The sequence below is a fragment of the Phyllostomus hastatus genome, unplaced genomic scaffold (genome assembly GCF_019186645.2).
Source record: "Phyllostomus hastatus isolate PE091 unplaced genomic scaffold, TTU_PhHast_1.1 phas_contig_524, whole genome shotgun sequence".
Taxonomy (NCBI): Eukaryota; Metazoa; Chordata; class Mammalia; order Chiroptera; family Phyllostomidae; genus Phyllostomus; species Phyllostomus hastatus.
This window is the reverse complement of record NW_025333900.1, coordinates 15427496-15441882: the sequence shown is the minus strand read 5'-3', so window position 1 is coordinate 15441882 and position 14387 is coordinate 15427496. Positions and strand designations below refer to the sequence as shown.

Genomic DNA, 14387 nt, shown 5'->3' with positions numbered 1-14387 from the left:
ACACATAGAATAAAACAAAACAGGGAAAAGTATTTCTCAAACAGACCAAGATTATATGTAATTAAAAGAGGAAACTTTCAGGTTGGACAATTTAGAGTTGCCATTTTTATAAGTCAAAAATAGTAGACAGTAGATAGTTTTATATTATTCAACCAAATATATCTAAGTTTCTGCATTATACAAGCCTTTGAGAAAGGCTCTGTAGTCCTTTGCAATAGAAAAAAATTTGCTAGTCCTACCAAATAGCAAAAATAAAGAAATTTTAAAATCTCAAGTTTTGTTTATTATCACTTTTTTATAACCTGTAAAACTTTATGGGACTAACCTGAGATCCCACTTTATTTTCTAGACAGAAAAGCTATTTTTTCATAAGTTACAAGTATAATGATTAATATTTGAAAAGATCATTCAGATGTCCTTTGTGCATGATTAGTGTTCAAAGAATAAAGCAATTTTTTGAAATGTTTTAAAAGATTTTTAAAATTAATTTTCAGAGAGAGGGGAAGGGAGGGAGGAAGAGAGGGAGAGAAACATCAACGTGTGAGAGAGATATCTATCAATTGCGTCTCACACACTCCCAGCTGGGGACCTGGCCTGCAACCCAGGCATGTGTCCCTAATCAAATGGTGACCTTTTGGTTTGCAGGCCAGGCTGAATCCACTGAGCCACACCAGACAAAGGAAAATAACTTTAAGAATTATCTTTTATGAAACTCTGGTGCTCAAAATGAAAAGATAAAATTTGGAGAAAGCTTTACCACTGACAGCTAAACTTTGAAACAATCTCCAGATAAAAGAAAAACATCAAAATTCAGTTTGTCCCAAATCCAACTTCATTTTTTAAAAGTAAAGGAAAACAAAAACCCACTTAGCTGTAGACAAATGGTTTGGCTTAATAGCATAACCTGTATATCATTGGTTCAGATTTTTAAAATATGGTATCAGAAGATGAAAAAATAATAAAAGTAGAAAAAATAATTTTCCTTTTCAAATCCTTACTTTACCCTTTCAAAATGCAATTCTACCTAGAAATTCATTGAAAAATATTAAAATATGAAAAACTTCAAATGTGAATTAATTTGATCCATTAAAGCTAAGATCCCACCCACAAGCTATTTTTACATTTTGAAGCATAGCTCCACAAGCATTGTCCCAGTTCTAGTGTCGAAGTCCTGTGCATCACTAAAGATTCTGCCCTGTCTCAATAAAGGATTTTTTCATTGCAAATAACAGATATACACTCAGATAGTTGAAGCAAAGGGAAGAAAAGAAAGAAAAGGGAGAGAGAGGAGGGAGTTGTTGGATGATTATACATATTTGTTGCATTCTTCTCTTTTTGTAGACTACTTTTTTCTCAGCTTTTTGATATGTAAAGTGAGAGATTGCTACTTGATTTCAGGTATTAGCTAAAACTGATTAGCATTAGCATCTCTGAAAGGAAAATTCTATAGTCCTTGGTAGAAAGAATCTGATTGGCCCAGCTCAATATGTTTATTTCTCACCTAATCAACTGTGGGTAAAGTCTCATAAACTAAATGTGGCTGTAGGAGCTACTCCTGTTAAGGAAGGACAGTATGTGTGTGCGTGTGTGTGCGTGTGTGCGCGCGCGCGCCCTCACGCACCTGTGTGCATTCGCGATGGTGGTACAAGAGGTGAGCAGAAGTGGGGGAAGGGTGTCATGGCTTAATATACACCCTAATCTTAAAATTCTGTCTGTGTTTTCAGGCTCACAATACATTCTGAAATATAGGTATGTCCATTCGATCCAGTCCATATCTGTGTTGCTTGTAATGTATGTATTATTTGTTCATATTGCAAATACATGTATCAAAAACAATATTAAAAATTCAGAATGTTTTAAACTTTCAGAATGAAGTTACCATGCCCATATTTTTATTTTTACAAACAGATCAGTGTGGCAGGCTGAATAAAGATATCCAAATCATAATCCCCAGAACCTCTGAATTTTATGGAACTTCTCTGGAACTTTGCAGATATGCTTAAATTAAAGATATTGAGATGGAGAGAATATCCTGAATTATTAGTGTGGGCCCTAAATATAATAATTATGTGTCTTCATAAGACTTACAAGACAAAGGAAGTGGAAGTTTTACCACACAGAGGAAAAGCCATGTGATTCTGAAAGCAGAGCTCGGAGTGATGTTCTTGGGAGATGACACAGAGGCCGAAAGTCAAGGAATGCAGGGAGCCACCAGCGGCTGAAAAGGGGCAAGGCAACAGATTCTTGGACAGAGGCTCCGGGAGGAACCAGCTCTGCCAACAACTTGGTTTGGGTCAGTGAAACTGATTTTGGACCTCTGACCTTCAAAATTGTAGAAGAATTGAGTATGTTGGTTTAGGCGGCCAAGTATGCAATTTGTTAGAGCAGCCACAGGAAACTAATGTAATCAGCATATGAAAGTCCTTACGTTAGAACTCAAAACTTACTTGCCCATCTTATTGCTTGACTCAAAACTGGTCCCTATTCTGGCCTGAGTTAGTGTCATCCCGATACCGGAAGGCTGCAGGTTCAGTGAGGTTCACAGTCAGGGCACATGCAAGAGAACCAGTGAATGCACACGAGTGGAACCATAGATGGCTGTTTCTCTCTCTCTCTAAAATCAATAAATACATTTTTTTAACTTAAAAAATGGTGCCGCCCTGGGTGGTGTAGCTCAGTGGATTGAGCACGGGCTGGGAACCAAAGTGTCCCAGGTTCGATTCCCAGCTAGGGTACATTCCTGGGTTGCAGGCCATAACCCCCAGCAACCGCATATTGATGTTTCTCTCTCTCTCTCTCTTTCTCTCCCCCCCTTCCCTCCCTAAAAATAAATAAATAAAATCTTAAAAAAAATGGTGCCCATATATGGTTTCATTTCCTTTAACACAGGAAATTTTACAGATATGTCCTTTATTTTACAAACTTTTTAAAAAAATATGAACCATTAGTGTAGTATGGGCTTTGCCATTTATTTTCGTGCCTGATCTCTTTTAGAGAGCAACACTTAATCACTGATTCATTAACAAATGTATACCCAGCACCTATGTATGGGAGATTAATTCTGTGGTATGCTTCACGTGGGATACTGTGGTTGAATGACAGCTCTGATTCATGCCCTCACAAAGCTTATAGTTTAATGGGAAAGAAAAACAGCTTACCAAAGATTACAATAAAGTGCGAGCAGTGCTGAGATTTGGAGAAGTACAGAATGTTATAAAAGTGCATAATGGGCAACTCACCTATTATGGGGACAGGAAGGGAAGGGCTCTCTGGGGAAATCATAGTTGAGTTGAGATCTGGTCTGGTCCCTGGGAATGAATACAGGGTAAAACGACCACAGTCCCTTCCCACAGGAAGCTTACAGTTAAATAGGGATCTAGGCCATAGAAACTACTAACCTCAACCCAAAGTGGTAAGAGCTACAAATGTGGGAGGTAGAAGGATCAGTACAGAAGAAAGAAACCATGCCCAGATCTGTGTTGAGGTGGGGTACCAGAAAAGTCCTGATCTCTGAATTGAGTCTTCAAGGTCATGTAGGCTTTAGTCTGGTGAGCAAGGGAGGGGACAGATGCCCTAGGGTGAAGCACCAGTGTGTCACCGCCAGACATGGGGCAGAGCTGCCACTGACCAATAGACAGGGATTAGCTATGAGTGGCTGTTGATCCCTTTTATGATAAAAATTTGGTCATGAAAACTTTCAAACATAAAGCAAAGTTGAAAGAATATTACAGTGAATACCTATATACTGCTTCCCAGATCCTACTATTAATATTTCTATACTATTTTTTGTCAAATATCTACTCATACAAATTTCCAAACTAAGAAAAAAAATAGGTGCTAGTGAGCATATTTTTAGACTGTAATAAATTATCACTTTTTGTAGTTCTTCCCAAAGTCAGACTTCCACTGGAATCAGAGATTATATGAATATAATTTTTATAAGACTTCAAATAAAGAAATTAAGGGTGTATTTGTGGTATTAAATAAACAAAGGAAAATACTATTATAGAGAAGTATAACCTATAGACACTTTAATGCTTTAAAATAATGTTCTATAATGCTTTAATCTATCAAAAAGTGCCTTTTGTTTTTTATTTTTGTTTCTGTTTTATTTTCTTGCAACTGTAAAAGGGTTTATGCTGATTAGGAATACTGGGTTTGTGATTTAAAGTACAGTTGGTGGTCTAAATTCCCCCATTCAACTGATAATTGGATTTCCAGTTTCCAGATTTTTATGAAGGTTATACTGTCAGGCATTCTTAGGATTTTTAAGGTTTTATACACTTTTTTATGGTAATTTAAGTATTGAATATGTATTATAAATATGAAGAAAATGAAAAGATGTGCTGAGAAATCATCTCTCTCTTATAAATGAATGCTTTGCTAATGCACATTCCATGTGAGAGAGCTTTAGAAATGAGGCATTTCTGGGAATGTATGCAATCTAATTTGGAACCATGCCTTAGTTTATTGTCTTAAACTTCAGTGCATGTAAGAATTGCCTAAAGAGCTTATGAAAATGAAGGTCTAATTTGATGTCTCAAATTCTAATCAGTAGGCCAAGAATAGGCTCCAGAACCTGCATTTCTAGTAAAGGGTACAGACAGTGCAAGAGCACACTTCCAGAGAAACCACTGAACAAGTCCAATTCTGTGGCACTCAGGTTCCACTGAGCATTTATCCATGTAGACAAGATATTCATGGACTTTTATTGAGCAATTATTATATGTTGCTGTTAGTGCTATTTGAACTAGTCATCCTGCTAAAAACAACTAAAAATGATGGATGAAATATGTTTTTTAAAAGCATCTTAAAAGCATGTTAACATTAGGTAAGAGATTATCAGGCCAAAATCTAAGTGAAGCGGGGGATCTTGAGACTAGCTGAGAACTAAAGCTACTTACACTGTAATGGTGCTTGCTGAAAGAGGAAGAGTTGAAGGGAAGTTTTCATAGTTTTGGCCATGGACATTCAAGTGGGGGAGTCTAATGGGAAACCCCAACCCTCTATAAAGCTGGGACTCAAAAGGGCTAGACCCCAGGGTAGGATGACCCAGAAGCAACTCCTCCAACCCTCACTGCTAGAACAAACAAGGAAAGTTGCCCTGGTCTGAGCAGTTGGAGAAAAGAAGAGGACCCTTGTATGGGAGTTTATAGCCACAAGCTGGCATTTGTGCAATTTTTCAGCCCAAATTTATATCACCTGAGTAGTGTAAAACTATTATATCATGTAAGCAGAAGGGAGGACAGATGGTCATAGAGTGAGAACTTGCCAGGGTAACCAGGTTAAAGGGTACTGACATTTGTTTCCCCGCCCTCCCTTCTGTTAGCAAGGTGATAGTTTAATTGCTCCAGCAAAAAACATAAGCACCCCTGGCCTTGTGGCTCAATTAGTTGGAGCATTGTCCTGTACACCAAATAAGGATGCAGGTTCAATCCCTGGTCGGGGTACCTATGGGAGGCAACCGATCAATGTTTCTCTCTCACATCACATCAATGTCTCTCTCTCTCTCTCTCTCTCTCTCTCTCCCACTTCTCCCTCCCACCCTCTCCTCTCCAATCAATAAACATATCCTCGGTGAGGATTTTTTAAAATACTTATAATCAGTGTAACTCACCTGGCTCTGATTTCTTACTCAATTTATTGCTCAGTAACCAGCTGATTAAAAATTTACTTCTCATAGAGACATTTTTACAGGTTCAGAATATATTAGTGAGTAAATATCAGAACTTTGATAGTTATATAAATTGGCATTCTGATTTATATACCAGTCTTTCAGGCCTAGTGGTATGAGTTTGTCCCCTAGACAGTACTTGTTTCTGGGTGCTCTGGCAGGAATTGTTTCTCAGGCTGCTGGGCTGAAAACCACATCCTGCCTGTAAAATCTTTTGTGAGTTACTGCCATACTGCTAAGTCTTGCCTGGAGGCCATCAAGTCAGGCCACCAGCCCATTTCTTCTGAACAACTGTAGAACCTTTCTACTCAAAACTAGCACACTTAAAAGAACTATTTATTTGCTTTCCTCGGAATCTATATAAACCCAGAGCAAATCAGGTATGCAATCCCTGGAAAGAGCAGTGTCCTAGGGATCAGAAGAAGTAGGTTTAAATTCTACTTCATTTATTTACTAGCTTGGTGTTTAATGACTGTTGAGACAATTTCATCATCTGTAAAATGAAGTTGATAATATTCACCTTACAGTATAACCATGGAGATTGAACAAAATAAAATATGTAAATATGTCTAACATAATGCCTGATATGTAATAGTAAATGTCAATAAATGTTACTTACCTTCCTTGCTTCATTCCATTACCTTCTCATAATACAGACATATTTTAGAATTTTTTGTCCCTTCTCCTATCAAGTTTATGGGTGGTTGGTTTGTTGCTGATGATAATCACAGTAAGGAGAAGAGCAATATAGAAAAACTCAGTGCCAGCTTTATCAATCTAATTTGGTTTTCTAGATTTTTTTCTCTTTCTCTCTCAAAAAGAAGAAAGGAAACTGCAAAGAAGATTAATAGTGGCCATAGCAGTAGGAAGAAAGGCACTGCAGGGTGATGTTCTAGAGGCCAAGAGAAGAAGGAATTTCAAAGATGGAACGATCAAAATATTTTAGAGCGTTGAACCAGGTCAAATGTTGTAGAGAAATCAAGTAGAATGTTCCATTTGACTCAGTAGCTTGGAGGCTATTGGTGGCCTTAGCAACAGCATCTCAGTGAGCTGGGTGGGAAACCAGTTTGCAACAGGTTGAGGAGAGAGAGGGAGAAAAGGAAGTAGACCAGAGGAGTCTGGACAAATGTTTTCAAGTCTGGCTATGAAGGGGAGGGAAGAGATAAGCAGGACATCTAGGAGGCCATGAGATTAGGAAGTTTTGTTTGGTTAGCGAGGGGAAAACTGTAAAAGTTAAAACATCAGCCCTGACTGGCCTGGCATGGCTCAGTGGGCTGAGCATTGTCCTGCAAAGTGAAAGGTCGCTGATTCAATTCCCCACTAGGGCACAGGTCTGGTTTGCAGGCCGCTCCTGGTTGGGGCGCTGGGGTGAGTACGAGAGGCAACTGATCAATGTTTCTCTCACACATCAGTATTTCTCTTCCTCTCTTCCTCCCTCCTTTCCCCTCTCTGTAAAAATAAATGAATAAAATCTTTAAAAAAGAAGTTAAAATACTGGATGGGGTAGAGACAACAGAGAGGGAAAAGGGCAAGATACAGAAGATGGGATATAATGGAGGAAGGGAAGCTTCTGAAGAGGCGGCAAAGGCTGGGACCAGGGCTCAGGTGGACAGGTAAGCCTTAGAAGGAGGGACACGTATTTCATTGTGACAGGAAAAGGCAAGGTGCAGACACAGGTTCACTTACAGATTTGGAGCCAGGAAGTTGAGGAAGCGCTTCTTGGACAGCTTGTGTTTTCTCATGAAGTAGGAATTTAAGTTGTCTTCTGAGAATAAGAAGGAAGGTGGGAGAGAATTAGACATTGGAGGGAAGTGGAAAAGCTCAGAAAAAGAAAGTGTCTGGAGCATGGAGGGGAAAACTGACCAGAAAAATGTAAGATTACAGAGCAGTGCTGAGGGCCCAGCTGAAACTGACCACTCTGAATGTACACTGGTACAAACACCTAAGTCTCCATGGTTTTTTTCAGGCACTGTGGAAGGGCTAGCTGGGTTTTCCCTACATGTTGCACAATGATGGGCTGCTAAGTACTTCAAAGATGCTTTAGGGGGTGCAAGGGGAGGAACCTTGATTTATAGCAGTGGTGTAAGTACTCCTACCATGACGGCCTTCAGGCCACCAATGTGATGTCCCTGAACTCAGTCTTAGGACTGAGGGGCATACTCAATGAACTCAATGACACACTATTACAGACATAATAGGATATTATGTCTGTATACAGACATAATAGGATTAAAGAGCCTTAAGCACCTAGAAAATATTAAAATGAGTAAAATAATTAAGAAATAATGAGTTTTAATATCCGCTGGCATAGCCTAGTGGATTGAGTGCAGGCTGCGAGCCAAAGTGTCGCAGGTTCGATTCCCAGTCAGGGTACATGCCTGGGTTGCAGGCCATGACCCCCAGCAACCTCACATTGATGTTTCTCTCTCTCTCTCCCTACCTTCCCTCTCTAAAAATAAGTAAATAAAATCTTAAAAAAAAAGAAATAATGAGTTTTAATTATTTACTACTTTTATATGATTTTCTTATTGATAACTTTTTTTATTTTTTTAATTTATTTTTAGAGGGAGGGGAAGGGAGGGGGAAAAACATCAGTGTGTGGTTGCCTCTCACGTGTCTGCAACAGGGGACCTGGCCTGCAACCCAGGCATGTGCACTGATTGGGAATCAAACCAGCAACCCTTTGGTTCACAGGCCCACACTCAATCCACGGAGCTACACTAGCCAGGACATATGTTTATACAATTTAATTTTTAATAATTATTTTAATACTTAGTGTGCAAAATTCCTGAAAACTATACAGTCAGCTCTCTCAGGGACTGCATTAGCTAGTTCCAGCCTATCACTCATTGTAGCAAAAACACTAGGGCTGGGTAGAGTTGGGGGGAAGGGAGCTGATAAATGACAGGATTGCTTTCCTGGGGCAGGACTCTTCTGGGCCTGGCAGAGGAAGCCTGAGTTCACTAGGAATGGGCACTGAAAATCATTGAAAAAGCTTGACTCTGGGGAAGGGATGGGGGTGTTAGGTGGGATATGAACCAAAAGTCCAACAATTCCATCTTGGAGTAGTTACCACACTTATATCTATTTTGCGGCCCTGAGTTTTCTTTCACTGTAATGTAAGCAGTCTATACAGATCTGATGGAGTAGGTTGCCATAGCCTGGGAGAAGGATGCTGCAGGAGAAGAGCTGTAGAGAAGGGAGCATGAGTGTGAGTCCCAGGGCAGGAAAACTGGGCCCCTGCATAATGTCAGAAGAAGGTCACCTCTACAAAAGCAAACCCAGCTGGGAGACTTGCTGTTCAAAGTTTCCCTGAGCTGTGTTTTGTTACAGGTTGGCAGGGAGATAACTTTGGGGATGAAAGCCTTTTTTGGTTCTAAAATTATACTATAGGAATGAAGGCCTGCATTTAAGTTTCTTCTTTCAAGTAGCTTACTAAATAAACTAGACAAATTTTTTTGTTCTTAAAAGTCTCTGCATAAGGTACAAGAATAATTTTGTTTCAGTTTTGTTCAGTACACACTTCCAGTATTGGAAAGTCACTTCTTTCAGAGAGCTAATGTATTAATGGCAGCCATTTAGCTTTTATAATTCTGACTGGGTGTAATGCAGAATCACATCTGGTGTGAGATACCTCATCAGACAGCATTTTCACTCTTTCTAGGGAAAATAGTTTAAAGAGTGATTGTATTGTCAGTATTTCCCTGTTTGTAAAAATCCTGCCTGGTCAAGATACAGTTGCAATTGTAAGGACATTTGGAGATTTTATTATATTTGATCAGGTTTTATAAATAGTAACAAGCAAAAGAGGAGAATCTAGGGGGAAATAAGCAAATTTATTAACAATAAGAAGAAAAAGGCATATGTTAGTGCAACAGTTTCCAGAGCAATTAAATTATGGGGGGAGGTGAGGAGTGGGGGATGGGGTTTATGGGCAAGGCAAACATCATAGTTGGCAAGACAGGGCATTAGAGAGAAATTACCAGTTACTGTCAACACCACTTCATAAAAGAAAGCTACTTTAAATTCAGAAAAATAATACAAAAAGAATTTTTTAATAAAACATAGTCGTTTAAAACAGAATACATTTAATTTATGAGAAAACTCTGCACAAATGATTTTATTTTCCTCATTTAGGACTTAATAGTGAAAGCATTTTTGTGAACCTTTGTAGGAAACTGATACTTGTGTTTTTAAAAATTTAGTGATTCTTTCTTCTACCTATTTGATAATTCCTTAATGTTCTGCTATGAAAAGAAAGGAATAGAAACAAATAAAGGAGTAGTGTGATGCCTGTGGTTTAAAAAGGCAGTTTCCTTTGAAAAGTCAGAACTACAGGCCTTTCCCATGGTTCTGACAGGAAGCAGAAGGATGTGATCAGCAGCAGGCGCGATTACATGTACTCTATTTGACATAATGGACAGTGCATGGCTTTCAGAGCTGGGCCAGGCCTAAACAATGAAATACCTGAAAAAGAAATAAAACCATCTCATTCAAAATATCATTAAAAAGAATAAAATACTTAGATATAAATTTAACCAAGGAAGTGAAAGACCTGTGCACTGAAAAGTATGGAAAGAAATTGATGAAAGACTTTAGTGAAAGAAATTGCCAAAGATATCCCTGGCTGATGTAGCTCAGTGGATTGAGTGCTGGACTGTGAACCAAAGGGTCACAGGTTCAATTCCCAGTCAGAGCACATGCCTGGGTTGCAGGCCAGGTCCCCAGTAGAGGGTGCTAGAGCGGCAACGACACATTGATGTTTCTCTCCCTTTCTTTCTCCCTCCCTCACTATCCCTCTAAAAATAAATAAAATCTTTTAAAAAAATCCCTGTCAAAATTACAATGGCATTTTTCACAGACATAGAGGAAACATTCCTAAACTTTATAGAGAACCACAAAAGACCATGAACAAAGTAATATTAAGAAAGCTGGAAGTATGACGTTTCCTGATTGCAAACCACAAGGTGGGGCAAAAATAGGTGTGTGATTGTGAGTATGCAACACATAGAGTTTATTCACTTATTGTTTTCCATACAAATAACTAAGCCTACTTTTGCTCCGCCCTGTGTACTACAATGCAATAGTGATTATAACAGTATTGTACTAGTATAAAAATGGATGCACAGATCAGTGGAACAGAATAATTTATTTCTCGTATCCAGAAATAAATTCCTACATATACGATCAACTAATATTTGAGAAGGGAGGCGAGACACTCTATGAATAAAAACTAGTCTCTTCAACAAATGGTGTTGGGAGAACTGTATAACCACATGCAGAAAAATGAAACTGTATTCTTCTTTTACACCACAAAAATTAACTCAAAATGAATTAGACCTAAACATAATTAAGAAGTATGAATTTATAGTTACAAAATAAACACAGGGCTGTAAAATGCAGCATAGGGAATATAGTCAATAATACTGTAATAACTTTCCCTGGCTGGTGTGGCTCAGTAGACCGAGAGCCAGCCTGTGAACTAAAAGTCACCAGTTCAATTCCTGGTTAGGGCATATGCCTGGGTTGTGGGCCAGGTCCCCGGTTAGGGGCATGTGAGAGGCAACTGGTCAATGTATCTCTCACACATCGATGTTTCTCTCCCTCTCTTTCTCCCTCCCTTCCCATCTCTCTAAAAATAAGTAAATAAATAAATAAATTATGTATGTTGCCAGGTGGGTACTAGAAATATTGGGGGGATCACATTGTACCCGCTATACTGTTTAGCTATAACTAATATAAAATAATATTGAATGTAAACTATAAATTAAAAAAAAAGTGTTGGCAAGGATGTGGAGAAAAGGAAACCCTTATGCACTGTTTGCAGGAACGTAATTTGGTTCAGCCACTATGGAAAGCAGTATGAAGTTTCCTCAAAAAATTAACAACACAGCAATTCTCACTTAACATCGTGATATGATCTTAGCACAGTTTGGAGAGCCATGCCGAACCTTGCTCCAGTGCATAGGTGTTTGAACATATCTAATGATCGTGAATGTTCTGTTTGTTCTAGAGAATGTGTGCCTCAGAAGTGATGTGCAATGATGGGGGGTGCACGGCCCAAGATAATAAACATCACATGATACATGTTTTTAAAAATGAAAGTTGCAAAATAAATAAATAAATAAATAAATAAATTGGCAACCATTTGTTTTCTTCTGAAAAAAAAAAATGAAAGTTGCTTGCTAGGTCTACACCTAACAATATGTAATAATTTCCCCAAGAAACTCATTAATCCTGGGTGTCAAATTACTGGACAGCTCTGTATTTCACCAACAATGGACCTGGGGTCCTGAAAGGCCATTAAAATGCAATGAATAACTTAATCACTTCTGTAAAATCCATACAGGAGTCTGATTTACATGTATCAGAAAATTATCTCTATCCAAATTAACAAATTAGCAGTATAATATTAAGGCAATTATATTAGACATTGTTTCTAAGACATTGAACTACATCAAATTATTCCCATGTTGGCTTAATCTCCAGGCCAGGTATTTTGGAAGGGCCATGTGCTATGAATATTTGTGCTGTATCTGGGTTTCTATGGACCAGAAGGGATACTCATAATCATAATATGCATTAAACATATATATGTGAGCTACAATATAATGGACAATAGTAAATTATTTTGGAGCAATCAATAAGGAAAGATTAAAGGGGCTAATGTCAGTGTTGGAAAAGGAAGAAATTCAACTCCCAACACTGAAACATTAAAAAATTACTAGAAAAAGTGGTAAAGTAGAAATGAATGAATAAATGAATATATATAACAGTCAGCAATGTGTCCACAATGCTTTTTAAAAGCACAGGCTTTCCTAGCTCAATAGCTGAATATCTTCACCAGCATCTCACATGTACACATATAAGTCCAAATTTTTAAAAAGTGATTTTTTTTCTTAGTAGGCACAATTCAACGTACTTGAAAATAATAGCTGTGTTGCCTAAGAAAAGGGCAGTGAAGAACCGAATCCCACCTTTCTTTTTCTGAGTCAGTTGTTGCTTTAACTAGTTCATGCTAGCTGAGTCAGCAGCTGCTGTACCTTCTCTTCAGGTATTGCAGTCCTGAGGTCTGGCACAATGTAACCTTTTCCCAGAAAGGAAAGAAATTCCATTACTTTGGTGCTTGATATGAGCTAGCTTGTTAGCTGTGTGCTATCTAATCTAATCTCCCCTCAACAGCTTATTGATAGGGACATATTAGCATCTGGGTTTTGCCAATGAGGAAATTGAAGCCAGAGAAATAAAAAGATTTGTCCGAGTTTCATGGCTAATTTCCGTGGAGACCTCAGGCTCCTGAAACCATCTTAGTGTGTTTCATACCACTCTAGCTGCCACAAAACCCATGCTGTAAGGACTTCTGCAACATGTGATCCCATCATGGTCAGGACACCAAGCCCAAATTAGCAGGAAATGGTTGCTGTTTGGAGGGGCCACACAGGAAATGCCAACCCAAACAAAAAAGATCTTTTTGCTTTCAAGGAATGTTTGGATTTAAATCTAGCAGACATTTATCGAGTGCTTTCTATGATCAGACACTGTGCTATATACTTTCACATAGCTGTTGTCAAAACAAATGATTTTATTGATATGCACTGAGGTAATAAAACTGTCACATTTAAAAAAATAATGGATTGTACCCACCCTGACCAGGTAGCTCTCAGTTCATTAGAGTGTCTTCCCTATACCCCAAGGTTTGACCCCTGGGGCACATACAAGAAGCAGCCAAGGAATGATTGGTGAATAAGTGGAACAAATCTCTCTCTCTCTCAAATCAATAATCAAAAAGTGTTTTTTAAAAAATGAATTATATCTTATGCTTAAAGAGAGACACTTCTAGAATTTTGTCTGTGTCTCTCCTCTTCTTGGGAAAGGGATACGATTACTATCTTAAAAGCCAGCGCATCTGGGTGAGTTGTGAGTAAGTGAGCACAGGGCCGATCGGGAGCTGGTGTGGAGCAAATACTCAAATCAAAGGAACTTGTTTCTTCAAGCTCTTCTGGCAGTGATTCTGACAGTGAAGTTGACAAAAAGTTAAAGAGGAAAAAACAAGTTACTTCAGAAATACCTGTAAAGAAGCAAAAGACTGGTGAAACTTCAAGAGCCTTGTCATTTTCTAAGCAGAGCAGCAACTGCAGAGATGATAGCATGTTTCAGATTGAGAAAATGAGGAACGTCAGTCAGCGTTTGGGACTTTAAAGGAAAAGCCCTAACCGATGTTAGAGAATAGTGGCTGGATCCAGAGGAGAAATGAAACCAGGAAGAAAAGGTATTTCTTGAAATCTCGAGCAACGGAGCCAGTTAAAGGAACAGATTTCTGACATTGGTGATGCAGTTAGAAAACTGTAAAATCAGAGCCAAACAAAGCTTGTACTGTTCTAAGGCATTTAAACCTGTCTTTTTACATTGGCTTTTGTTATCTGAACGTTGTTTTCCAAGCTATTGCATATTTGGATTGCAGAACAATTTGTAAGGATACTTTTTTAATGTGCATTATTAAAAATGTTCTGAGTGAAGCTAATTGTCAACTTTATTAAGGAGGATTGCTTTGCATCCACCACCTAGTATAAAACAAAATCAAGTAATACAATCTTAAAAAAAAAAAGCTCATTTGAATGTCCAAACATAAGCTTGTAGACCTTTATTTTGTTCTTTTATTTATCAAGCTCAGTGTTTTTCAGTCCTTCTATGACTAAAAATTAAGGCTGCCTAC

General features: G+C 38.3%; 1 pseudogene; it reads left to right on the top strand.

The window, feature by feature from the left end:
- Positions 1 to 1636: 1636 nt before the first annotated feature.
- On the top strand, positions 1637 to 14023 carry LOC123823979 (annotated as a pseudogene).
- The last annotated feature ends 364 nt before the right edge of the window (positions 14024 to 14387 follow it).